Source organism: Microcaecilia unicolor, chromosome 5, assembly GCF_901765095.1.
Source record: "Microcaecilia unicolor chromosome 5, aMicUni1.1, whole genome shotgun sequence".
Lineage (NCBI taxonomy): Eukaryota > Metazoa > Chordata > Amphibia > Gymnophiona > Siphonopidae > Microcaecilia > Microcaecilia unicolor.
Window position 1 is genome coordinate 159,785,967 of NC_044035.1, and position 27,572 is coordinate 159,813,538.

Below are 27,572 nucleotides of genomic sequence, written 5' to 3' on the forward strand. Positions count from 1 at the left end.
TATAAAGGACACTCCTGACGAACACTGGGGGCTGTTTTTCTGCTGGAGCACTCCCATAATGGCCGTCCATGACGAGCACTTGGCCGTTCCCCCCCCCCCCCCCCCCCCCCCCCGATTTTTGTTTTTCACCTTATGAAGTTTTCCAATCCAGCGCAGCCCCAATGAGAGGTACAGACCTCTCGTTACATTTTCCGCCGTTTTCCAGCGTTAAGGTAAGCAGAAAAGCTTAGTGCATCTCGTTACAATGGGGTTTCTACACAATTTTGCTCATCTGCATTCCGTTTTCGTTAGCTGCTACCGTCGTCGGAAAATGGCCTTTAGTGCATGCCACGGTTAGAAACTTGTTCGTTAAAGGCTCATTAAAGGCTTGTTTAGTTTAGTGCATCTGGCCCTCAGTGACATGAAATTCATCTGATTCAGGGCACTGTAGTCTTGCTGCCAGTAGGTGGTGCAGCAGGAAGGGAATATGCATTGAGGCAGTGTACTACCTTTCTATCTCAGTCCAGTGGCTGTAGCTTCAAGTCTTCAGCAACAGGAGTCAGGGGATAGGGCGTAGGAGTTGAGAAGGGGTGAAGAAAGGAAGAATTGAGTAGAATTGGTGGAGAGATGGAGTTTCAATGAAAGGTGATTTTAAAGATCAGACCAAGGCTGCTGCTGCTGCAAAGGCAGTGTTAGCCATGGGCAGTGCATTTCTTTTAGCAAAAAAGGTGCCGGTACTTACTGTAAATGCTAGGCCACTCTTCAGAGGTGGGGTGATCACTGAGGGACCCACCCCACAATAGCCAGGCCCCCTGCAACCAGTCACAGAATCAATGAGAAGGCAGAATTGGTGTGTAGAGCCTGAGCTCTTTCATTAAAACTTGGGGACCATGGGTCAATTTTAGCAGACAATGAAAAAGGTGCCGGTACTCAGTACCCCCAAGTACCCCCTCAAAAAAAGCCCTGGCCATGGGAGTGGGGAAGGCAACTAGGGCCAAACTCTTGATACACTCATACCTCTGTAAATATAGAAAAGAAAAGAAGCCTTTAACTTGTCCCCCCCCCCTCCCATTTCTCTGGGAGGGGCATCTTGCAGAGGACAGGGAGGTGCAGAGGTCTCAGGGCAGCCCAGCAACAGCACTGACACCTTTTAGTTAAAATGTTTAAAGTTTTTAAAATGCTCCAGCACTGTTATAAAACAAATAACTCAGGTGCCCATAGATGCTAGAGGTGTGTTTAAAATTTTACTAGTTTGTAACTGTGGGGAGATGTGCAGAAAAATGGAGCCTGTTACAAGGCTTCTGATTGGCTGTCTGAGACCCCAGGGAGAGTTTGGAAATCTTGAGGGGCAGTGTGGAAGGCAGCCAATAGGAGCCAGGATCTGCTAAAGGGCACGAATTTGGACCAATGAGGTGGCAGGAGGCAGTCTGACCCATAGATTGGCGCGAATTTCAAGCCAATCCAGGGGACAGGAGGGGTGGAGCAAAGAAAAGCTTTGCAGTCCAGAGCAGTGTTGCCAGGTGAGCGGTTTTCCCGCCCAATTGGGCGTTTTTCCGCGACCCGCCGCAGGAAATTTTTGCTTGCGGCGGGTTGCGGTTTTTTGGCCTTGTTTTGGGGTCTTTCAGCGGTTTTTTTAGTGGTTTTTCGGGCCGCGGGGGCAGGGCTAGTGGCATTTTGGGCGGGTTAGTGACGTTCTGGGCGGGGCCGATGATGGGGGAGGCGGGGTCAATGACGGGGAGGCAGGGCCGATGACGGCAGGGCGGGGTTGATGACGGCGGGGGTGGGGGTGTCAGGGGCGGGGTTTGACTTTGGGCGGGTTTTGGGCTTGTTTGGGTGGGGAAAAAATTTTCCACCTGGCAACCCTGGTCCAGAGGCAGCCTGGGAAAGAGAAAGACGAGCCCAGACAAAAAAAAAAAAAGAATGGAGGCTGCAAGCATGCTCTGAGAGGGGAAGATCAGATCCCGGCAGCAGTGTGCAAGCTGGGGCAGAGAAGGGCATGTTTCAGGCAAGAAGAGGCAGCTGCAGGCTGGATGAGAAGTAGATCAAACCCAAGCAGGAGTGAGCTGCAGGCTGAAAGAGAAGGACCCACTGATGAGCCCCAGATGAAGAGAGAGAACTGGTGAGTCTTGTAAGGGGCTGGGCACTAAAGCAGACAGGAGCAGAGGAGGAGTAGAAGGGGGTCTGGAGCGAGCCGGGGGCAGAAGAGGAGCTGTAGCAGTAGCCACAGAGGCCATTCTTCAGACAGAGAGAAGAGAAAGCCGGCCGTGTGACTGCCTGCCCTGTAAGAAGAGGCCTCTTCGGAAAGGGAAGAAGCCCCACAAAGAAAGAGACAGAGAGACCCCCCCCCCCCCCACCCGCACTGAGTGCCCAGATGGACACGGCAGGGGGGGAGCGGAGCTGCCTGTGTGAATGGCAGCGCTGCGCGACGAGCGAAAAAAAGAATGCAGGGACTGAGGCAGCAGACGGAGCCTGGGGAGAAGAATTTCAGGGCAGGCAGGCAGGCAACGCTGAATGCTGCCTCCCAGATGGCCGTACCCAGAGCCGCAGGAGAAAAGACAGTGTCAGTGAGCGAAGGATGTTTGATGGGTGGGCCTGGAGGAAAAGTGGCTGGGCCTGGGCCCGTCCCAGGCCCGCCCGTGGCTACGCCCCTGAGATCAGGGGCTACTCAACTGACCGGGTAGAGGGCTCCTCTATCTATAATGTTAGATGCTTTCTTTTCCCTCCACCCCCCTACCTAGGCCCATCACCAACCAGTGTCTATTTCCGCTTTCTACGCCTTTGTGTTCCTCTCAGTGTGCCCTCCACGCCACTTCCACAATCCTTCATTCTATGCTCACCTGGCTGCGTGACTGTCCAGCACCCTGGCCTCTTAGGTACACAGAGCACCATACCCCTTGGCTTCTGCAGTTTTGGATATAAAGGCATACATCTTTCTGCTGCATGACAATGCCATTCCTCAACAGCTGTGGTCTAGAAGTGCACATGGATAGGTATGTTCAGGAAGGTTGCAGCAGACTGCCAGGTTAGCTAGTGCAACAGACACATTTCTTCTACTTCCCTTATGCAGGTGAAGACACGGAGTCCAATGAGCTGTAGCCTGTAGCCAGTGCAGGCATTCCAGGAGGAGGAGGATGAATTAGTGGCAGCTGAGGGCTCACAGGAGGGCACTGTGGGAGAGGAAGAGCATGCTGAGGACACCAGCCAGGTGCCGCCTGCAGGGGATGAGGAGCAGGAGCAATTAGTGTTGGAACCCACCCCCTACCCCCAGCGGCATTTGAGGAAGGCTCAATAGAGGCAGAGAAGGCTGATGAGGAGCCACAGCCAGGGACACAGAAAGACTGAGCCAGGCCCAGGGCAGGGCCGCCACTGCTGCACTCCCCAGGATCGCTGCCGCCCCCCCCCCCCAGGATCGCCGCTACCGCCACCCCCACCCCCACTACAACTTCACATACCTTTGCTGGAGGGGATCCCCAGGCCCACCGCTGCCACCACCACCTTTGACTCCCCCCCAGCGCCAACCCTTTCGACCCTCCCTTTCCGCCGCCGCCACCATCAGGTACCTTTGCTGGCGGGGGTTCCCAACCCCCGCCAGCCGAAGTCCTCTTCTCTGGCACAGCCACGTTGCTGATCTGCAAGGCTTCTATTTCTTTGAGTCCTGCACGTCAGCCTCACAGAAACAGATCAGCAACGCGACCGCGCTGGAGAAGAGGACTTCGGCTGGCTGGGGTTGGGGACACCCGCCCCCACCAGCAAAGGTACCCAACGGCGGCGGTGGTAGGGGAGGGTTGGCAGCAGGGGGGCAGGGCCAAATCTATGGGGGCCTATGCCCCCGTGGCCCCATGTAGCTACGCCCCTGCTGGCCTCCCACTTAGTCACCTCTCCCCCCTCCAGTCGGTTCAAAACTCTGCTGCCCGTCTCATCTTCCGCCAGGGTCGCTTTACTCATACTACCCCTCTCCTCAAGACCCTTCACTGGCTCCCTATCCGTTTTCGCATCCTGTTCAAACTTCTTCTACTAACCTATAATGTACTCACTCTGGCTGCTCCCCAGTATCTCTCCACACTCGTCCTTCCCAACACCCCTTCCCGTGCACTCCGCTCCATGGATAAATCCTTCTTATCTGTTCCCTTCTCCACTACTGCCAACTCCAGACTTCGCGCCTTCTGTCTCGCTGTATCCTACGCCTGGAATAAACTTCCTGAGCCCCTACGTCTTGCCCCATCCTTGGCCACCTTTAAATCTAGACTGAAAGCCCACCTCTTTAACATTGCTTTTGACTCGTAACCACTTGTAACCACTCGCCTCCACCTACCCTCCTCTCTTCCTTCCCGTTCACATTAATTGATTTGATTTGCTTACTTTATTTATTTTTTGTCTATTAGATTGTAAGCTCTTTGAGCAGGGACTGTCTTTCTTCTATGTTTGTGCAGCGCTGCGTATGCCTTGTAGCGCTATAGAAATGCTAAATAGTAGTAGTAGTGTACTCTTTTCTGTGGCACTTATTCTGTGGCATCCTTTCGCGTGTATTTTGGTTTTAATTGATATTTGTTAACCGCTTTAGCCTTCGTGGAAGTAAAGGTGGTAAATCAATTCCTTAATAAACATAGACATAAACATCTCCAGGATTACACAGCAGCCTTGGTGAGCACATTGTCCACACAGCAAGCACCTGAGCCTGCAACTGAAATCAGTGAGAACACCAGTCCTGCAGCAACACCCACCACACCAGCTGCAAGTGGCACCAGTGGCCACACCACCCAGCCAAGCATCACAGCATTCGCCTCAGCTGCAGAGCTGCAACCGCCATCCAAGCGTCCGAGGATAGGACCCACAGCACCCCTGGCCAGGTTTCTCGGGGGCAGCAGATGCACCCTTGCTGGGTGCTGGGCCCAGCAGCAGATCAGTCACCCGGCCAATCAGGTGGCCAGATTTCCAGGGTGCAGCAGAGGCAGCAGGATGGACTGATGATTGTGAGGACAGTGGGTGCCCCACACACTTTCAGCTCCTGCAAGACCTGGGCCATTGCTAGCAGCTTGGGGACAGGGTGGGAGAGGTGGCTCCCAGAGGGGACAGAGAGGGGGAGGGGGAGGATCAGCTAGGGCCAGTGGTGTGCTGGTAAATGTTTAACAACAGGCCCTCTCCCCGGTCCCCCTCTGCGCCCCCTGTCCCCCTCTGTGTCCCCCCCCAAATTGCAGAGCTGGCTATAGCCAGGGAGAGAGCTGGGGGGGGGGAGGGGGTGGCAATGCATTCCTCCAGGAAAAAAATTTTAAATGATCCCAGGTTCCAATCTAATTCATGTTTAATGTGCGATAAAATGCCATAAATGCCGTAAATAAATATAAACTTTTAATGTTGAGCACCTGATTCTCAAAGTGAACATATTCCAAACACTATAATTAAAATAAAATGATTTTTTTCTACCTTTTTTGTCTGGTGACTGTTTTTCTGATCATGCTGGCCCAGTATCCGATTCTGCTGTTATCTGTCCTCTTAACTCAGTGGTGTGCTGGAGCAGGCTCTCACAGGCTCTCGAGAGCCGTTTGTTAAGTTTTTAAGAATTTTGGGAGCCGGTTCTCCATGGCTACTTTAACAAATGGATCCCAAAATGTGGGCTTGGGCCCCTCCTGAATTCTCTTTTACTTTGCTGGCGAGAGAGAGCCCCCTGTTAACAATTTACCAGCACACCCCTGTCTTAACTCCATTTCCAGGGCTTCCTTTCCTTTCTTCTTCATTTCTGGTCCTCAGCTTCTGCCTATTTTCTTCATCCATGTGCAGTTTTTCTCCTCTCTTCCTTTCCCCTCAACTCATCTCCTTCCTCACTCTTCCCTCCCCTCCATCTTTGTCCAGCATTTCTTCTCTCTCCCCTCCTCTCCCCTGCCCTCCCTCCATCCACCCATACCCAGCGACCCTCCTCTCCCATGCCCTCCATGGGCCCCTGGGATCACTCTGTCTGCTATTTACTTCTACTTCCAAAAGCTCAAAGTCAATATTGAGCCTGCAGCAGTTAGCACTTTTTTTTTTTAATACTGACCATCTGATATTCAGTCGGGACCTGTTAAGAGTATCTGGCTGGATCCCAAGGTCCCCCTCCCCCAAGATTCCAATCTCCCTCTCTCCCACACCCAGAAACATCATGCAAACCCCATCTAATCCCCCCTACCCTCCAAACATCACAAAAATCCCTTCCAATTCCTCCACCCAACTCCCACCCCCCCCGGGTCCCAACGTCCCCCTCCCCCAAGATTCCAATCTCCCTCTCTCCCACACCCAGAAACATCATGCAAACCCCTTCTAATCCCCCCTACCCTCCAAACATCACAAAAATCCCTTCCAATTCCTCCACCTAACGTCCCCCTCCCCCAAGATTCCAATCTCCCTCTCTCCCACACCCAGAAACATCATGCAAACCCTTTCTAATCCCCCCTACCCTCCAAACGTCACAAAAATCCCTTCCAATTCCTCCACCCAACTTCCCCCCCCCCCAAACATAGACAGCACCCTCACTCTCACCCCAAGTATGCTTCGGGTCTACCTGCCTCGTCCTTCTAATTCTTCGGGGCAGGCAGTCTTGCCTGCCCGCTGCCAGCTGACTCTCCCCCGCTGCCATCCGATTCGCGTTTCAAAATGGCCGCCGAGACTTCAGAAGTCTCGCAAGGCCGCCTCTGGAAGTCGGCCATTTTTAAAGCACGAATCGGCAGCGGGCAGGCAAAACTGCCTGCCCCGAAGAATTAGAAGAACGGCGTCGGTAAGGATCCGGAGGGAGGGAGGAGAGCCAGAGCCAGCTAGCTATATTTAACAACCGGCTCGCAAGTCGGTTGAAAGATTAATGCCGGTGCGAGCCGGCTCCAGCACACCACTGGCTAGGGCTGTGAGTCACCTAATTGCCAAGCTCTGGTGAAAGTAATGTGCTGGGGAGAGGGGGGTTGGGAGTTTATGCAGAGGGAGGGGGTTGTGTGCTGAGGGGAGGGAGTAAGGGGTGTGCTGTGGGGAGAGGGGATGGTGGAGGGGGTTACAGAGGTGCTGCACACAAATAAATAGTGCACTTACCTTTACTGAAAAATGATTAGAATGATTCTTTGTCTGGCGCGGACCCCCCGCTGGTATGCTCCTGGTCAGCTCTGTCTGGTGCAGTAGGGAGGTTTCCTCATCCTCTGGGTCTGATGGCTGTTGCTGTGATTGCTGGCTCATGACTCTCATAGTCCACCCCTAAAATGAGGTGGAGGAGGAGTACAACAAGAGGCATAAGAGCACCCACACCATCATAGAAAGGTGCTTGACCTTTGGCCAGCTGAAGAATCGCTTCAGGTGTCTGGACTGTTCCAGGGGGGAGCTCCTGTACAGCCGTGGAAAGGTTGCCAAAGGTCACGCACCTTTCTATGATGGTGTGGGTGCTCTTATGCCTCTTGTTGTACTCCTCCTCCACCTCATTTTAGGGGTGGACTATGAGAGTCATGAGCCAGGTTCACTGGGAGTAGCCTCTGTCACTTGTGAGGGGAAGCAGAATCACAGACATGGCTGTATATTGGCTGGTATGGTGATCTTGTGGAGGTGGGGTAATGGCTGGAGGTTCTGGAGGCATCTAGAGGAAGGGAGTGTGTTGAAGGTTAGGAGGAGGAGGGGGTATGGGTTTTTGGAATCCCTGTACTTACCTAGGAGCCATGTTCATGGAGTGATATGATTTTCTATTTCTGTAGGTGTCCTTGTGTGCCCTGGGAGGGGGGGGAGGTCTGAGTGTGACATATGTACAGTCTATGATGCCTGTGACTGAGGGGAAGCAGTCTATGGAGTAGAACTGAGCCATGTTGTTCTGGAGGGCCTGAGTGGTAGTAGGAAAGGTAATATAGTCCAAATGAGTCTTAAGACAGGCGTAGCCTGGATGTCCCCCCCCCCAGAAGTAATTTTGCTGTCTGTTATTGGCAATAAACATTTACCACGAAAACACCGTCCATGACACACCCATGAAACGCCTCCTCTGGGAACGTCTTCTTTTCAGCGGCTATCAGACTTGGACATTTTGTTTTTGTTTGATATACGCTATGGGATGTTTTTCTGTAAGAAATATGTATATCTGCCTGTTATGCCATTTTTTGGATATTTTTCTGTTTTGAAAATGAACCCCATAGTAACCCATGTAACTTTGTAAGTCTATGTGCTTTGAAAATGAGTCGCCACTTATAACATAGTATAAACAAACAGAGGAACTCTACAATAAACATTTCATAATAATCGTCAGGATGCAAAGTGAAAACTACAATGAGGGATGACAGCCAAACTCAAAGTAACAATAAATAAATAGGCATTTTACTGAAAGCCTGGGAAAAGAGCCAATCTTTGACTGGCTTTCAGAATCTGAAATAATTATTTTCTAGCAGAAGCGGTCAGATCATGTTACGCCTATTTTGATGCAATTACATTGGTTACCTATTAAAGCACGTCTTATTTTGAAATTATTATGCTGGGTGTATAAGATGTTTAATGGCATATGTCCAGAATATTTATTTTCCTTATTTTTGTTTCCATTGTCAGCTTCTTCACCTTGAACTATTGATTCTTGTCTTATTTACTTTCCATCTTTTGTAAAAGTTCAAAAAAGTCTTTATCAACTTAATTTCTTTATCAAGCAGTTTCTGCATGGTGTTCTTTACCTGCTGATCTTAAAAAGATTCCCTCTTATTTGCTTTTTTGCAAGCAACTAAGAACATAAGAATAGCCATGCTGGGTCAGATCAGTGATCCATCTAGCCCAGTATCCTGCTTCCAGCAGTGACCAATTCAGGTCACAAGTACCTGGCAGAATCCTAAATAGTAGCAAGATTCCATTTAGAATCTCAAAGAGTAAAAACAGGAGCAAAAATAAAAGTACAAAGAGCCTTTAAAGATTGAGGTGTCAATTCAAAATTGTATTAATCAGACCCGACATGGTCCATGTTTCAGCAAAACTGACTGCATCAGGGATCTATCAGGATAGATGATGTTCAATTTTGTCAAAGAAATCCAAAAAAACCCAAATGTCTGGAATGGTAATCTCAAGGCGGTAAAGAGACACCCAAAAAAACGCAGGTACAATGAAAAACTTTGTGATAAATAATCCATATAAGGAAAACCTGCCAGGAAATCAGCAGAGTCACTCCACCCATGAAGGCTCCTTGTGCTTTAGTTTTTGCTCCTGTGTTGAGTGTATTTCAGATTCCCTCTTCTGCATTTCTCAAATCTCAAAGAGCAGCAGGATTCCATGTAGAATCTCAATGAGTAGCAAGATTCTATGCTACCAATCCCAGGGCAAGTAGGGGCTTCCCCATGTCTATCTGAATAGCACACTAAAGTATATTTATTTAAGAAATTATTTTATTAGTCTGGTTGTTTTATTGATGTTCCTTCTCTTTTCACATGTTATCATTGTAGAATTTGATCTTGATGTTATCCATTTTGAACCTATATTTGGGAGTTTTTAAATTTAATTTTAATTTATTTATAACACAATTTATAGATCGCACTATCCTAGGTCAAAAAACATTCACAATAAAATTATGACTATACAAACAATACAGTAAAATCAGTGCAAAAATAGACATCTCATCAAGAAAAAGCCTGAGAAAACACGTAAGCCTTATGCAGTTTTCTAAACTGAAGGTAGCTCATGAGGTTTTGCAGTTCATCAGGAAAACCATTCAACAAACGGGCCTAATTCTATATACAAAATTTTTACCTAGTATCATCCTAATTAATCTGTTTATAAGAAGGAACATTTAACAGCATTTTATCCGCAGATCTCAGTGGCTGTGGTGGACAATACATTCTTAAAGCAGTAGCTAAGGGAAGAAGAATCTCCCCCTTTATAGTTCTATAAATCAAACTCAGTCCCCCCCCCCCCCCCCCCCCCCGATATTTAAAAGCATTTAACTGGCCAAGATCGGCACCAGGCCAGTTAAATGCCCCATAACTGGTTATCTGGCGATATTCAGTGGGGAATAGCTGGCTCTCTCACTGAATATCACCGGTTAGCGTCTAGAAGGTAGCCGGTGATATCAGCTGACATAACCAGCTATCCACTGATTTTCAGACCCACTTTAGCAGCTATATTTAGTTGCATGAGTTCATGGGATATCTTTGGCTGGCTAGACGATAGCCGGCTAAGTCTGACTATTAACAGAGCCGGTTATCTTCTAACCACCCAAAAATAAACCGGATATTCAATGTCGGTCACCAGAAATGGTTCAGCATTGAATTTCCAGTTTTAGTGGTGACTGTGGGAATTAGTCGGGCTAACTACTACAGTCTGAATATCGGCCCCATCGGCCCCAGTATCTTAAATTCTATTCTCTATTTTACAGGTAACCAGTGACGTTTTTGCAATCCTGGAGAAATGTGTTCAGACCTAAACACTCCAGAGATAAGTCGAGTTGCAACATTTTGGGCCATCTGTAAAGGTCTCAACAAATATAAAGGCAGGCCCTAAAACAATGAGTTGCAGTAATCAAATAACGAGATCACCAATGACTGCAATACTGTTCTAAAATTTGCACTAGAAAGCAAATCCTTCAACCTATGTGTACTTTTAACTTGAAAAAATCTTTTTTACCAAGATTTTTATATGTGACTGAAACAGCAAGGTAGAGTCTATCACAATGCCTAGAAATGTAGGGACCCTTTTACTAAAGGGAAAGGGAAATGCAACTTGATATACTGCCTTTCTGAGATTTTTGAAACTACATTCAAAGTAGTTTACATATATACAGGTACTTATTTTGTACCTGGGGCAATGGAGGGTTAAGCGATTTGCCCACAGTCACAAAGAGCTGCAGTGGGAATTGAACCCAGTTCCCCAGGATCAAAGTCTGCTGCACTAACCACTAGGCTGTCACGTTTTCAAAGCTGGAAACTGGGTTTGTGAGCCCTTGAGCCACTGCCGAAGAGCGGCAGTGGCAGGCAAAACCACCCTCAAACCAGGGACAGGGCAGAACAGGACTGGAACCCCGGACTGGGGTTGCAGCAGAGGCAAACAAGCTGGAACAGGCAGAGCAGGAACCCTAGTCTTCACCTGCGCTTAGCCGCTTTTCCCCAGGAGTTGAGCCCCTGGGTGCAGGCGGCCGGCAGGGCTTTGCAGGACAGGGCAGGGGCTGGATACCAACAGGCAACACACAACAGCTGCCAACGCAGCCACAAAGCAAGAAACACAAACAGATAAGGATTAGGACTGAAAGCTGCCCGGAAGCCACTAAACAGGAAACACAGAGAACCAAGAACTAGACACAGAATACAGACCAGAAACCAGACAAGGAAATAAGCAATAAAACCTAAACTAAACTACACACAGACTAACTAGAAACAAACAAGAATCAAGGCAAGAAATCAGACTGAGCAGAAGTGCAAACAGCACCCCAACAAACCTCAGGGCCTTAGGCGATGCAAAGGCAAAGCAGAAAGGTTTCAAACTAGCTAATAAGCCCAGCAGCAGCTGAGGCTCACTGCAGCAATCACCAGGAAACTACGGGTGCTGTGAAGGTTCAAACAGAAAGAGCAAGTTTGGCAGTCTGGAAGATCCGGACTGGACTGGGCTGAAGTCTGGAACAGGAAACAGCACACAGACAATCCAATGCAGCCAGCACACAGAGACAGAGACATAACTAACACAGGAAGAACAGACAGGAGCCAGCTCAGAAGCTGACAGCCGGAAATAAGGTGAATCTGGAGAGGTCACAGCCACAGACGTGACAGACCCCCCCCCCCCTCAAGGCTCCCGTGTCCCCACGGGAGCTTTCAGGTTTCCATGGGTAGCAATGGTAAAACCTACGGAGGAACTTCAAAACAGGACCATGGTTAGCTGGACTAGAACTTGAACTCGGGTGGGACTGAGCAACTTGGCTAGAACTGAAACTTGACTTGGACTCAGCATCTTGGCTGGACCTGGAACTCGGCCTGGACTCAGCAGCTTGACTGGAACTGGAGCTTGGCTTAGGCTCAGCATCTAGGCTAGAACTGTGACTCGGTCTGGACTCAGCATCTTGGCTGGAACTAGAACTCGGCTTGAACTCAGCAGCTTGGCTAGGGCCAAAACTCGGCCTGGACTCAGCAGCTTGGCTGGAACTCAAACTCGGAGTGGACTCCGCATCATCTTGGCTGGAACTCAAACTCGGAGTGGACTTGGTGTCATCTTGACCGGAACTCAAACTCAGAGTGGACTCAGCAGCATCTTGGCTGGAACTCAAACTCGGAGTGGACAGCAGCATCTTGGCCGGAACTCAAACTCGGAGTCGACTCAGCATCATCTCAGCTGCAGCTTCAGGAGTATTCCTCAAGGCTGGATCAAGAAAAAGTTTATCATGGTAATCTCGGAGCGTCATCAATTCATCAAGAACAGAAACTGGATTGAGACCGAACTTCAACTTGGAACTACAGACTGGACCTGGGCTTAGACCCGGATTACCAACAAAGGAAAAAGTCTTAGGCTGGAACCCCAGCTGGAAGGATGATCTTGCCAAGCTCATAGCCTTTGCATTCTGTCACGTTTTCAAAGCTGGAAACTGGGTTTGTGAGCCCTTGAGCCACTGCCGAGGAGCGGCAGCAGCAGGCAAAACCACCCTCAAACCAGGGACAGGGCAGAACAGGACTGGAACCCCGGACTGGGGTTGCAGCAGAGGCAAACAAGCTGGAACAGGCAGAGCAGGAACCCTAGTCTTCACCTTCGCTTAGCTGCTTTTCCCCAGGAGTTGAGCCCCTGGGTGCAGGCGGCCAGCAGGGCTTTGCAGGACAGGGCAGGGGCTGGATACCAACAGGCAACACACAACAGCTGCCAACGCAGCCACAAAGCAAGAAACACAAACAGATAAGGATTAGGACTGAAAGCTGCCCGGCAGCCACTAAACAGGAAACACAGAGATCCAAGAACTAGACACAGAATACAGACCAGAAACCAGACAAGGAAATAAGCAATAAAACCTAAACTAAACTACACACAGTCTAACTAGAAACAGACAAGAATCAAGGCAAGAAACCAGACTGAGCAGAAGTGCAAACAGCACCCCAACAAACCTCAGGGCCTTAGGCGATGCAAAGGCAAAGCAGAAAGGTTTCAAACTAGCTAATAAGCCCAGCAGCAGCTGAGGCTCAGCTGCAGCAATCACCAGGAAACTACAGGTGCTGTGAAGGTTCAAACAGAAAGAGCAAGTCTGGCAGTCTGGAAGATCCGGACTGGACTGGGCTGAAGTCTGGAACGGGAAACAGCACACAGACAATCCAATGCAGCCAGCACACAGAGACAGAACTAACACAGGAAGAGACAGGAGCCAGCTCAGAAGCTGACCGCCGGAAACAAGGTGAGTCTGAGAGGGGTCACGGCCACAGACGTGACACATTCCACATATTTACAAAGGTGGAAAGAATTAAAAACAACAACCAGCATGGTTAAAAGGTGAAGTGAAAGATGCTATTAAAGCAGAATGTCCTTCAAAAAATGTTAAAAGGACCCAAATGAAGAAAATAAGAAGCAACATAAGCACTGTCAAGCTAGATGCAACGCATTGATAAAGAAGGCTAAAAGAGAATATGAAGAGAAACTTGCCACAGAGGCAAAAACTCACAGTAACAACATTTTCAGATACATCAGAAGCAGAAAGATTGCGAGGGAATCCATGGGACCATTAGATCATGAAGGAGCAAAAGGGGCACCCAGGGAGGACAAGGCCATAGCGGAGAAACTGAATGAATAGCTTGCTTCGGTCTTACGGAAGAAGATGTAAGAGATCTACCTGTACTAGAAATGGTTTTCAAGGGTGATGATGTGGAGGAACTGAAAGAAATCTCTGTGAATCTGGAAGATGTACTGAGCTAAATCGACAAAGAGTAGTAAATCACCTGGACCAGATGGCATGCATTTGAGGGTACTGTAACCTGTCATTAAAGTCATCCATAGTACCTGAAGATTAGAGGGAGGCCAATGTGATGCCGATTTTTGAAAAGGATTCCAGGGGTGATCCGGGAAATTACAGACTGGTAAGCCTGACATCAGTGCCAGGTAAAATAGTAGAAACAATTATAAAGAATAAAATGATGGAACACATAAAAAAACATGGTGTAATGGGACAGAGTCAGCATAGTTTCTGCCAAGGGAAGTCTTGTCTCACCAATTTGCTTTATTTCTATAAAGACATGAATAAACATGTGGATAAAGGTGAGCCACTTGATGTAGTGTATTTAGATTTTCAGAAAGCTTTTGACAAAGTTTCTCATGAGAGACTCCTGAGAAAATTAAGGAGTCATGGGATAGGAGGCAATGTTCTGTTGTGGATTAGGAATTGGTTATTTGACAAAAAAACAAAGGGTAAGGTCAAATGGCCATTTTTCTCAATAGATGAGCGTGAATAGTGGAGTGCCACAGGGATCTATACTGGGACTGGTGCTATTTAATATATTTATAAATGATCTGGAAATCGGAACGACAAGTGAGGTGATTAAATTTGCAAATGACACTAAACTATTCAAGGTTGTTAAAACACATGAGGAGTGTGAAAAATTGCAGATGACCTTAGCAAACTGGAAAACTGGGCATCCAAATGACAGATTAAATTAATATTCAATCATCCTACAATCAGATTCAAAATTGACTACTCCCCAGAAAAAGTCAATTTTTTGGACACCACGGTCTCAATCAGTGATGGCTGTATACAAACATCTATATACAAGAAACCCACAGATAGATTCAGCTATCTTCACAACTCCAGCTTCCATCCTTCACATACAAAAAGATCCATCATTTACAGCCAAGCCACAAGATACCACCGTATCTGCTCTGACCCAGGGGACAGAGACAGACATCTTAAAAGCCTGACTGCATCCTTCAAACAGAAAGGCTACAACCCCAAAATAATCTCCAAGAATATTGCCTCCTCCCTCAAAACACCCAGGGAGAATCTGCTACAGTACAAGGAGAAAAACTCCACAGACAGAATCCCCCTTGTAGTGACATACAATCCAGAGCTGGAAAAACTGAGGAAAGTCATAAGAGATCTACAACCTATACTCCAGGAGGATGAATTACTCGAAGAGATATTCCCATCCCCACCAGTACTGGCCTTCCGACAGCCACCCAACTTAAAACACAAGCTAATCAGAAGTAAACTTCCATCACAGACTGAAAAGGAACAGAAGGGCACACTTCCCTGTAATTTATCCAGTTGCAAACTATGCCAAAATATTTCACAGGACACCACAGTCATCCACAAAGGAAAGATATTCAACATAAAGGAATCTTTCACTTGCTCATCTTCCAATGTGGTATATATCATTCAGTGTAAAAAATGTAACGAAGGATGCTATATTGGAGAAACAGGCCAGATGCTTAAGACAAGATTCAATTTACATAGACATTACATGAACAATACTGGTGCCAGTAGGGCTCCCACGCCTGTTGGTCAGCATTTTACAGGACCAGGACACTGTACCAGTGACTTCACAGTGAGAATCCTGAAAGGTAACTTTAAAACCATACAAGAACGTAAGACCTTTGAAGTCAGAATGATTGACTATTTTAACACCCAACAGAAAGGACTTAACAAGGATCTGGGGTTCCTAGCCCATTATAAACCATAAAGCTGTATTTCTCTGTTGATCACCCCACCCCTCACCTATCCACACCCATCCTGTTAGAATATCAATGATATGCTTTGATGTCCCCATGCATACCTCCTACCCATCCCCATCCTCCCACCCTGTCAGACAGTCATAGTAATGCTTGAATGTTTTCACTTATATACACTGTCAGCTAGCACATTTGCTTATTTCCGATCTGACAAAGAAGGGCAACCTTCGAAAGCTAATCAAGAAATGTATTAAGTTATGTCCAATAAAAAAAGTATCATCTTATTTTCTTTTCCATGTTTTATTTTGTTTGATTTCTATTGATAACCTTAAGAGTGGACTAACACTCCACAACTTAAGGGAAAATAGATGGTGGTAGAGAACAGAATGATCTCTGGGGAAGATAAGTGCTGAAGTAATGTGAAGCATTGCTTAACACAAAAGGTATATAAACAATTGAACCAGAGCATTACGTTGGAGAGGCAGTGGCAGACCACATGTTTGTGTCTCCTGCTCTCCACATGAGAAACTAGCATTTGTAAATTGTAACTTTCTCTTGGTAAGTAATTAAAGAATTGCTTTTCTCATATGTGTGGCCTTCCTAGTCTTTTATCTCTCTAAATTGTGGGTGGTTGGTAAGTGCTAATTTTGGGAGGTAGTAAAAAGACTAGTAATATAAAACAATTCTTTCTCAAGCCTGGCAGTGGATCCGCCCAAATCAGCAGGGAGTCAGGGGCGGTAAAAGATGTTATAACCTTCTGATGAGGCGATGAGGTTACAGAGAAGGCTGGAGGGAAAACCTTCTGCTTTCCTGAGACTAAATTCTTAATTTATTCAGGGATGTGTTTTGATCCATTAGGCAGCTCTCACTTGTTTGAGTTACATGCTCTGGTTGTGTAGTTTAGGTTTTTTTTTTTAAGAAAAGGAGAGCTAATAATGTCCTGATGAGAAAGATGTTAGCGTGCTCAGGGTTTCTTCAGTTCTGTTTACATTCCAGGTTTTGGAATAGCACCACTAAGCTGCCAAAAGTCTAAGGTCCACACAAGCAAAGGAAGGAAACATCATGTGTGTTAGTAAATGTGTCCTAATTTCTAAAACACCCTGGGACACTGCTAAAGCAAGTTTGTGGAAAACCAAAACATGTTTCAGTGTAACACAGAGAGTGAGAAACTGCAGGAGGAGCTTGCCAGACTGAGTGAATAGGAATCAAAAGGGCCCTTTTAGTAAGCTGTGTTAGACACTAACACACATCTACTGCATAAAAAATGGCCTAATGTAAGACGCACTAAAAAGTTCCGCATTAGTTTTATCATCTGCGCACATTAAGGACCCCTTTTACTAAGCGGCGGTAAGCCCAACGCAGGCTTACTGCTCATTAAACAGGAAGTACCACCAGGCTACTGCAGCAGTCCGGTGGTACTTCCCACCCCTAGTGCACTGTCATATCCAGCGCTACAAAAATATTAATTTTTGTAGCACTGGAATGTACCCAGCGGTAATCGTTACCGCTGGGTCAGCATGGGAGCCCTTACCGCCACCTCAATGAGTGACAGTAAGAGCTTCCCCCTGAAATAGCCACATGGCAAGTGCTTTACTTGATGCACAGCCATTTCCTGCAGGAAAGAGAGACTTCCCTTTTACACGGTGCAGTAAAAGGAGGCCTTGGCGCGCGTGAAAAACATGCGCCAATGCCAGCACAGGCCCCCCCTTTTGCTGCAGCTTGGTAAAAGGAGCCCTAACTGCATGCTATGAATTGTTTATTTTGCAGGGGGTGTGTCGTGCGGAGAATGAGTGTGAATGCACTAACCAGCCAGCGTGGTGATGTCACCGGTGTGCTAACTGGTTATTTATTTATTTAGGGGGTCTTTTACTATGCCGCGGTATTGAATACTTAATATGTAAATCGCTTTGATGGCATTGCCCTATATTCCTATGGACATCTCTAGCATTTAGTGTGTGCTAATCATAAGCGTGTGCTAAAAACACTACCACGGCTTAGTAATAGAACCCCTCATTTATTTATTGGGATTTATTAACAGCTTTTATGAACAGATTCACCCAAGGCGGTGTACAGCATGTCCAGTTTAACATAAAACTTACAATTTTGTTACTAGTGTAACAATAGTAAAATGACCAAGTATAAACATAAATACAATAAATGAGGTAAACTTGGAAATATGATGTCATAAGTACATAAGTATTGCCATACTGGGATAGATCAAAGGTCCCTCAAGCCCAGCATCCTGTTTCCAACAGTGGCCAATCCATGTTACAAGTACCTGGCAAGATCCCAAAACAGTGCAATACATTTTTTGTTGCTTATCCTAGAAATAAGCAGTGGATTTTCCCCAAGTCCGTTTTAATAATGACTTTGGGACTTTTCTTTCAAGAAGCTGTCCAAACCATTTTTAAACCCCGCTAAGCTAACTGCTTTTACATTCTCTGGCAATGAATTCCAGAGTTTAATTACATGTTGAGTGAAGAAATATTTTCTCAGATTTTGTAGCTTCATTGCATGCCCCCTAGTCCTAGTATTTTTGGAGACAGCAAACAAGTGATTCACGTCTACCTGTTCTACTCCACTCATTATTTTATAAACCTCTATAATGGAGTCACATGATGCGCTGAGAGGGTAGGACGCGTGTCCCTACTCTCCGAGGCCCAATGTCCGAAATCGGCATTAAACCACGATTTAACCTCAGCATCCGATAATCAGAGACCTGATTCTGCTCGCCCAAACCCCGACGGAGAAGTTCCTCGACGCGCCTGCTAAAACAATGCCAGCTCGCAGCCGCTAAAAAAGAAAAAGAAAAGCCACGAAAGGCGGATGCAGGCACGGAACAGCTGATTCAGAGGAGCGGGCCGACGTTCTCGGACGAGCAACTTTCCCAGCTGACTGCGGCGGTCGCACAGGCAATGGAACCCCGGCTGGAGCGAATTTCAGCCCAGATTAAAAATTTTGACACTAGACTAGCGGAAGTGGCTCGGCGGACCGGGGAGTTGGAGCACAGAATCTCGGAGCTAGAAGATGCACGCTCCCCGACGCAGCAACAATTACGCCAGCTTCAGACCACATTGACAGCGCTGAACGACAAAGTGGATGAGCTTGAGAACCAAGCCAGGCGTAGCAACTTACGGCTGATCGGACTGCCTGAATCTGTAAGTGACTCTGTCCTCGCAATAGTTGTGGAGAAGTGGCTGCAGTCGGAATTTGCTTTGTCAGACCATGCGGGGGCCTTGTGCCTGGAGAGAGTACATCGGATAGGCCACACCCAAGATGGCCGCCGGGCCCCGCGTGCTGTCATCTTGAAAGTACACAATTATCTCCACAAGCAAGAAATCTTGGGGGGATATCGGATGAAGCAGAATGATATAAAATATGATGGCCACGTAATCCGAATTTTCCAGGATTATTCGGTGCCGCTCCAGGAACCCTGGAAGAGATTCACTCCGCTGTGCCGCAGGCTTCAAGACCTCAACGCAAGGTTCATGTTCATCTACCCCGCAGTCCTGAAGATTCGTCATGAGGGCCACTGGAAGGCCTTTGATACAGAGGCAGCAGCGAAAGACTACATCACAGAGCTAGAACAACAGCAAGTACATGCGAGCGCCCAAGCAAGGGGAGAGTGAGACTGTTAAATTCTACAACTACTACTGCTCTCCAGTGAAGTAAGAGATTAGGTTTGCATGTAATGTATCACCTTAAGGACGTGAGGGCTTCAGGCATTGTAGGGGATCTTCATCTTTTGGTAGAGATAAGATGTATAGGGCACAGGATTTAGTTCGGAATCACAGGGGGGGGGGGGGGAGACAGACTGGGGTGGGGGGAGGGTAGTCAGAGTGGGAGGGTGGGAGCACAAGGTACTCCACTAGGAATTGGAACACACAGTGACGAAAGGCCCAATATCAGACACCTTACATTAGAGTTCAAGAGAGGACAATTACAAGATAGGGCTGTAGGGGTGACTGACTTTCTCCGGGGTAAGGCTGGGTGCCCGGGAGATACTATTATGATGAGCATCTAGTAGCACACACATTCCAGGTCCCAGTGCTCCGTTGAGTAAGGTGTGTTTGGTGTCCTGGAATGTGGGTGGCATCACCTCCCCAATCAAAAGGACTAAGATCCTAGCAGCCTTAAATCGACACGGGGTTGGGATAGCCTGTTTGCAGGAGACCCGCCTTTCTCAGGAAGAACACGAGAAACTGAAGTGAGCCTGGGTTGGGGAGGTGTTATGCTCTCCAGTGAGAGGTCGGAAGGGGGGGGGGGGGTGGCCATATTGATCCATATGGCACTCATGTGCACGGCTAAGCTGGAGTTTAAGGATGGAGATGGGAGGTTAGTAGGGGCTCAACTTAACATGCAGGGGAGAGAGCTGTTTTTAGTATCAGCTTATGGCACCAATACAGCAGCACAAAGCTTCTATGCCCAGCTCCTGGCCCGCCTTCAGAGATACTCGAAACTCCCATTAATTGTAGTGGGAGACATGAATCAAGTGATGGATACTGAGTTAGACTGATCCCAATCACACCTGAGATCGACACCTGTTCCATCGGTGTTGGAGTCTTTCAGTAGGGAGTTGGACTTGGTGGACTCTTGGAGAGTTTTACACAGCGAAGAGAAGGATTATACTCACACCTCCAGAGCTCATCAGACACAATAGATTATATTCTAATATCACAAGCCCTATTTAGTAAAGTACTAGACGCCTCGATCGGCCCGGAAGAAATCTCAGATCACTCCCTAATCTGGGCGGACCTGGAGTCAGCCCCATTCCTCCAACAACCCCCTGGGTGGTGATTCCCGGCCTATCTGTTTTCCTCCAAAGAATTCATAACCTATCTACATAGGAAATGGGAAGAGTTTGTAGCGCACAATAAGGAGCATCTCGAGGACATGGTATTGTTTTGGTCCACGGCCAAGGCCGTGCTCCGAGGCGAGATCATAGCCTACATTAGCAAACGCAATCGACAGATTACTCAGGGAGTGGTAGACCTGGAAAAAAAGCTGCGGGTGGCAAGGAGAGCACACGCCAGGGAACTGACTCAGGCCCATTATGAAACCCTTATGTCTACCAGAATAGCATTAAACGGCCTATTACATGAGAGAGCTATGAGATCCCTACTTTGTAGGAAATATAAACTGCACAAATGGGGGAGTCACGTGATGCGTTGAGAGAGTAGGACGTGTGTCTTTGCTCTCCGGGGCCCCCACGCCTGATTTAACCATATAAATTGCAGAAAACGGCTGACCAGCGAACTAATAAAATAACAGAAGCAGTACAACCAATGGATAAGTTCGTAGAAACAGCAACTAAATCAATGCCGCCACGCAACGCTAAAAAGGAGAAGGAGAAGGCAAAGACGGCGGATACCATCGAGGAGAAGGCCGTGCAGCGAAGCGAGCAGAACTTCACTCCCACGCAGCTGGCGCAACTGACCGCCGCGGTAACGCAAGCACTGGAGCCGCGATTGGGAAAAATTTCGGCACAGCTAGAGCAATATGAATCGCGCCTGACAGATGTAACACAACGGGCTGGGGAGCTAGAGAGGCGGGTGTCAGAGATTGAGGATGCGCTTTCCCCAGTGCATGGTCGGCTCCAGAGCACGCAGTCCACGGTCGAAGCGTTGCAACAGAAAGTGGATGACTTAGAAAACAGGGCCAGAAGGAGCAACTTACGCCTGATCGGCATCCCAGAATCGGTGAGTGACCCGGTGCTGGCCACGGTGATAGAAAAATGGCTGAAGGCAGAATTTGCGCTGTCGGACCACGCAGGAGCACTGTGCTTAGAACGAATACACCGAGTGGGCCGCATCCAAGATGGCCGCCAGAGCCCGCGTGCAGTCATACTGAAAGTACACAACTACCTGCATAAGATGGAGATTTTGCGAGGCTACCGATTAAAACGAGACGATACAAAGTTTGAGGGGAAGACAATAAGAATCTTTCAGGACTTTTCAGTATCATTACAGGACCGTCGAAAGAAATTCACTCCCCTGTGCAGACGACTTCAGGATTTGCAGATCAAGTTCATGCTGATTTACCCAGCAATTTTAAAAATCCGACAAGACGGCAAATGGAGATCTTATGATTCAGAGGCAGCTGCCAAAGAATACATAACAGCGTTGGAACAGAGGGAACAACAACAGGCGGCAGGACAGACTGGAAATAAGGACGATTCTAAGACCCAAAGTGGGTGAGAACTATAAAATGGTTGTTCTGTATTGCACACAGTAAAGAGAGGGTTCACAACACAAGTGGTGGATCGGGTGGGGGGGCCTCGGGCATGGCAGGGGCTCCCACATAATTTGTTGCCAAGGGCATGATTGGGAGTGTAGAGATTAACAGGGGGGGAGGGGAGTTTGGGAGGGGGGGATTAGCAAAAGGCAAAAGAAGTATCCACAGGTATGGTAAAATGGAGAGAGAACCTACACAAAAAAGTCTAGGGTGGCGGAAGTGGAAGAAAGCAAACTGGAGGGAGACATACACGTTGACACAACAGGGGAGAGAGATGTCTTCGGGGCTAGGCTGGGAGCCTGGGAGACAAAGACCTCAGAGGTATTTAACGGTGCAAGTTCCAAGACACCAAGGGGAAGGTGGTTAAAACACGTTTGATCTCTTGGAATGTAGGCGGCATCACATCCCCAATAAAGAGAACCAAAATCCTATCAGCTCTAAAACGTCATGGGGTAGGCATTGCATGCCTGCAGGAAACGAGGCTATCCAAAGAGGAAAGCGACAAACTAAAAAGAGGATGGGTGGGGGAGGTATTCTATTCCCCAGCAACAGGCAGGAGAGGTGGGACAGCAATTCTGCTGCACAAATCACTGATGGGCGCGGCAAAAATGTTGTTCAAAGATGGAGAGGGGAGATATGTTGGAATTCAGCTCAATTTACAAGGAAAAGAGATGCTGCTGGTATCAGCGTACGGCCCTAACACCTCAGCTACACACTTTTACGCTCAGCTGCTGACCCTTTGCCACACACATGCATCCCTCCCAATAGTAATTGCTGGAGATATGAATCAAGTGATAGACCCAGTGTTAGACAGATCAAGGCAAGCACGCCCTGACACTCGATCGGAGGTGTCCCTCCTAGATTCCTTTTGTCAGAAGGCGGGCCTGCTTGATTCCTGGAGGATATTACATGGAGATGAAAGAGATTACACGCACATCTCCAGGGCACATCACTCACAGTCCCGCTTGGACTATATATTGACCTCCCCTGATATATTTCAGAAAATAACGAGAGCGGTCATAGGCCCTGAAGAGATATCGGACCACTCCATTATATGGGTGGATTTAGAGATGGCAACATATTTTCAGCAATCCCCTGGGTGGAGGTTCCCTGCATATCTGTACCCCTCAAAAACATTCACAGAGCACATGCATAAGAAATGGGAGGAGTACCAAACACATAATCAGGCACACGTGGATGACCCCATTCTGTTCTGGTCTGCTGCTAAAGCAGTACTCAGAGGAGAGATTATAGCATACGTAAGCAGACGGAACAGGCAAATAACGCAGGATATAGTGGAGCTGGAACGGAAGATCCGGGTTACAAGGCGGCAATATGGCAGACACCCCACACAGCAAAATTATGAACTCCTTACATCCACTAGAGCGGCGCTGAACAGCCTACTTCAGGAACGCACGATGCGATCCCTGCTATTCAGGAAATACAGGTTGCATAAATTTGGAGATAAGGCGGGAGGGATGCTAGCGAGGCTGGTGAAAGGCACAAGGAAGTCCCATTATATTGCTGCGATATGCAGACATTCGGGGGGGATTACCACCAATCCAGACGAGATAGCGCAGGTATTTCAACAGCATTTTGCTAATCTCTACAAAGGAGAGGAGGGAGAGAGAGACGTCAGGAAGGCTGCAGCAGAGTACCTAGCCACAGTTAATATGGGGAAGATACATCCTGAGCAACTAGACCCCCTCAATAAACCGATAGAGGCAAAAGAGCTTCAGAAAGCTATAGGCACATTGAAGATGCACTCTGCACCGGGACCTGATGGTCTCTCCGGTGAGTTTTACAAGATGATGAAATTGCAGATCTTGGGACCCCTATTAGATTACCTCAATGAAGTAGTAGAGAAAGGCCGATTCCCACTACATGCCAACACGGCTCTCATCAGTTTAATACCAAAAAAAGGAAAAGATTTACTGCAACCCAGTTCCTACAGACCAATTTCACTGATTAACGTGGAGGCAAAACTGCTGTCTCGGATCTTAGCGGATAGACTGGCACCACTGCTGCCACAGCTAGTGAAGGAAGATCAGGCCGGATTTATCAGAGGGCGCCAATCTGTCCTTAACGTGCGCAAATTCATTCTAGCCACATTAGCAGACCCAAACACAAAATCACACAGGCTGGCGGTGAGCCTTGACGCTGAACGGGCATTCGACCGGGTACAATGGCACTTTCTGTTTGAAACCCTGCAGTGGATAGGTATTACCGGATGGCTTTTGAAGGCTATCACCACACTATACACTGACCCCCGAGCCATGTTATTAGTTAATGGGATAAGAACAGAGGGGTTTGACATTGAGAAGGGGACACGACAGGGTTGCCCGCTCTCTCCACTGTTGTTCTTGTTGTCCTTAGAGCCGTTGTTGAATGAGATCAGGGCACACGAACAAATACAGGGCATTAGGCTCCAGCAACACGAGATTAAGGTGTTGGCGTACGCTGATGACCTGTTGTTATTACTGAATAACCCTCAGACATCTCTAATGCATCTCCTGCATACAGTGCATAAATATGGCAGACTCTCGGGCTTTAAATTAAATCTGGACAAGTCACTGGCGCTGCCTCTGGACCCGGAGCTGCGGCGGGGTTGGAGGAGTGCATTCCCGTTGCAGTGGGCAGAGGATCAGATTCAGTACTTGGGGGTAGTCATTCCATCAGACATAGGGCGACTGTATGATAAAAATGTGATCCCGGTTCTGAGAGAGACCAGGCGCTTGCTGCATCTTTGGGGTAACTGTCCACTTCCCCTGTCAGGACGCATAGGGCTGGTTAACATGTTGATAGTCCCCAAATGGCTTTACACATTCCAGATGCTTCCCTTATACCTAAGAAAGAAAGAGGAACTGGCACTCAACAAAGCGATTCAGGTGTTTCTGTGGAGAGGACAACGGCCTAGGCTTCCTCTGCACATAATACAAAAACCAAGAGGGCACGGGGGGATGGGTCTACTCAACATAAGATACCTGACAGTTGCATGTTCAATGAGGCACATTAGAGACTGGCTCACGGGGCAGCAGGACTTCTCAAATACACAAATAGAGCAGACACTCTCTCCCACAGAGCATCTGGGGTGGTGGTTACACGCATCAGGCACGGGAATCACACACAAACTTGGAAATAACCCATTTTTACTGTCAACAAGAGCAGCTTGGAAGTGGCTGTGTAAAAGACACTGGTTTAAATGGACTGCAACGCCCTTCCTGCCTCTGTTCCACAATCCAGATTTCCCAGAAGGCACATCTTCAGTGATATTTGCTCGATGGCGGAGGAAAGGAATACATTACTTGTACCAACTGCTGACAGATGAAGGTAAAGTGAGACCTTTCCAGGATTTGCAAAGAGAATTTCAACTGCCAGGGACAGACCAATTGGCACACCTGCAGATCCAGCATTATATGACAGAACTGGGATGGATGAACTTGAGTGAAGATGTGCAGGACACGTTGAACACAGCATTGACACTGGGGGCACAAAATACAGTGCCCCTGCGGTTTCACCATAGATACCTCCAAGACTCCACTGAGGACATTGACTATCGAGGCAGGGCGCAGAAATGGGCGTCAGACTTGGCAGCAGAGGTTTCGGACGAGGTATTCCAGACCTTTTTGGCCTTTGCCTTAAAGACCTCTGTCTACACTCGACATTGGGAATTACAATATAAGTTTGCACTGCGGCTTTATATATCACCAGCCAGAGCATCAAAAGCGGGGTTTGGTGGCACTGGAGCCTGCCCCCGATGTGACCAGACACAGGCGGGGCTGGGACACATGTTCTGGTCTTGTCCCCGAGTGGTGAGATTTTGGTCTCAAATGCTAGACGAAGTCAAACGGTACTGGGGCTGCAGCACAATACAGAGACAACCACTGTTACTCTTTGGCAAATATGAGTGTACAGGGCTCGCCCCACCAGGACTTAATTCCTTTCTTCACAGAGCGGTCTTGATTGGAAAGAAGATTATCTTGCTGACCTGGAGAGAGAGCGTGGGCCCCTCTTTTGGAGCCTGGAGGACAAACATGATCGAACTCTTGAAACTGGAGCGGTGTGGAATTACAGATTTCTCCTCTGCTGAGGGGAAAAAGCTAGTAAAAACCTGGGCGAATTTTTGGGACACATTACAACCAGCAGCACGAAGTAGAATTTTAAATTGAGGAACTGTGTAGGATGATGAGTGAGACTTAATACCTGTGGTAGTATAAGGTTCATAGGTTCATAGGTTCTTAAGATCGGGGAGGGAAAGGGGAGGGGGGGGAAGGGGGGTTTGGAAGAGGGAGGGGGTAGTGGGTTATGTTTGGAGCACATCCTGGTTAATAGTGTTAAGATGTTAACTTGAAAAGAACGGAGCAAATATGTACATTGTATATTTACCTGCTTTAATAAAGATAATTGAAACATAAACTGCACAAATTTGGAGACATGGCAGGGGGGGGGGGGGGATGGTGGCCAGAATAGTGAAAGACACCCGAAGACCCCACTTTATATCGACCATGCGTAACACGATGGGGGGCATCACAAACAACTTACACGAAATATCACAGATATTATTTCAGCATTTCACCGCCCTGTATACACAGGACCAAGAAGGCGTAGGAACCCGTGAAGCAATACAGAACTATCTGAAGGATGTAGGTCTGGAGAAATTATCAGTGGATCAGTTGGGCCCCCTCAATACCCCGATCACGGCCAAAGAGCTGCAGAAAACTATTGCTAAGCTGAAACTTCACTCAGCGCCGGGGCCAGACGGTCTCTCAGGAGAATTTTACAAAATGCTAAATATCCAGATCTTAGGGCCCCTGACGGAATATTTTAACATGGTAGTTGAAGCAGGACAATTCCCATCACACGCTAACATGGCCTCAATAAGTTTGATCCCCAAAAAAGATAGAGACCCACTAGAACCTAGCTCGTATAGACCCATCTCTTTAATTAATGTAGAAACTAAAATCCTGTCCCGCATCTTGGCAGAAAGATTGGCACCATTGATGCCACACCTAATTAAAGAGGACCAGGTGGGATTTGTACGGGGCTGCCAATCTGTATTTAATGTGCGCAAGCTAATCTTAGCCATGGTAATTAAGGCGAGCCCCGAAGTTGAAAGGATGGTGGTGAGCTTAGATGCGGAACGTGCTTTCGATCAGGTGAAGCGGCCATTCATGTTCGAAACCCTGAGGGACATAGGATTAATCAGGTGGTTCCTCCAAGCTGTAGAAACACTCTACACATACCCATGAGCCGTGATTCGGGTGAATGGGGTCAACACAGAGAGCTTTGACATTGGAAAAGGCACGCGGCAGGGCTACCCATTGTCCCCACTGCTTTTCCTGCTTACCTTGGAACCATTATTGACAGAGATATGAGCACAAGAGAGCATAAAGGGTATCAGGGTGGGCGGGAGGGAACTCAAGGTGCTTGCTTATGCTGATGATGTGATGGTGCTACTGAGTGACCCGAAGGCCTCATTGGAAAGTCTTCTTAAGACCGTAGCTGACTATGGCCAGCTTTCAGGATATAAGCTCAACCAGACTAAATCTCTGGCCTTGCCCCTAGAAGAGTCGCTGAAACAAAATTGGAATGGCCCACTCCCCTTGCAGTGGGCGGAACACCAGCTTAAATATCTTGGGGTTATCATTCCATCTACACTGGAATCCTTGTATGAGATCAATATACAACCTTTGATGACCACTACCAGGCAGTTACTGAAATTGTGGGGTGCCTGCCCTCTTTCCCTCTCGGGCCGCATAAGCTTATTTAATATGATGATAGCCCCA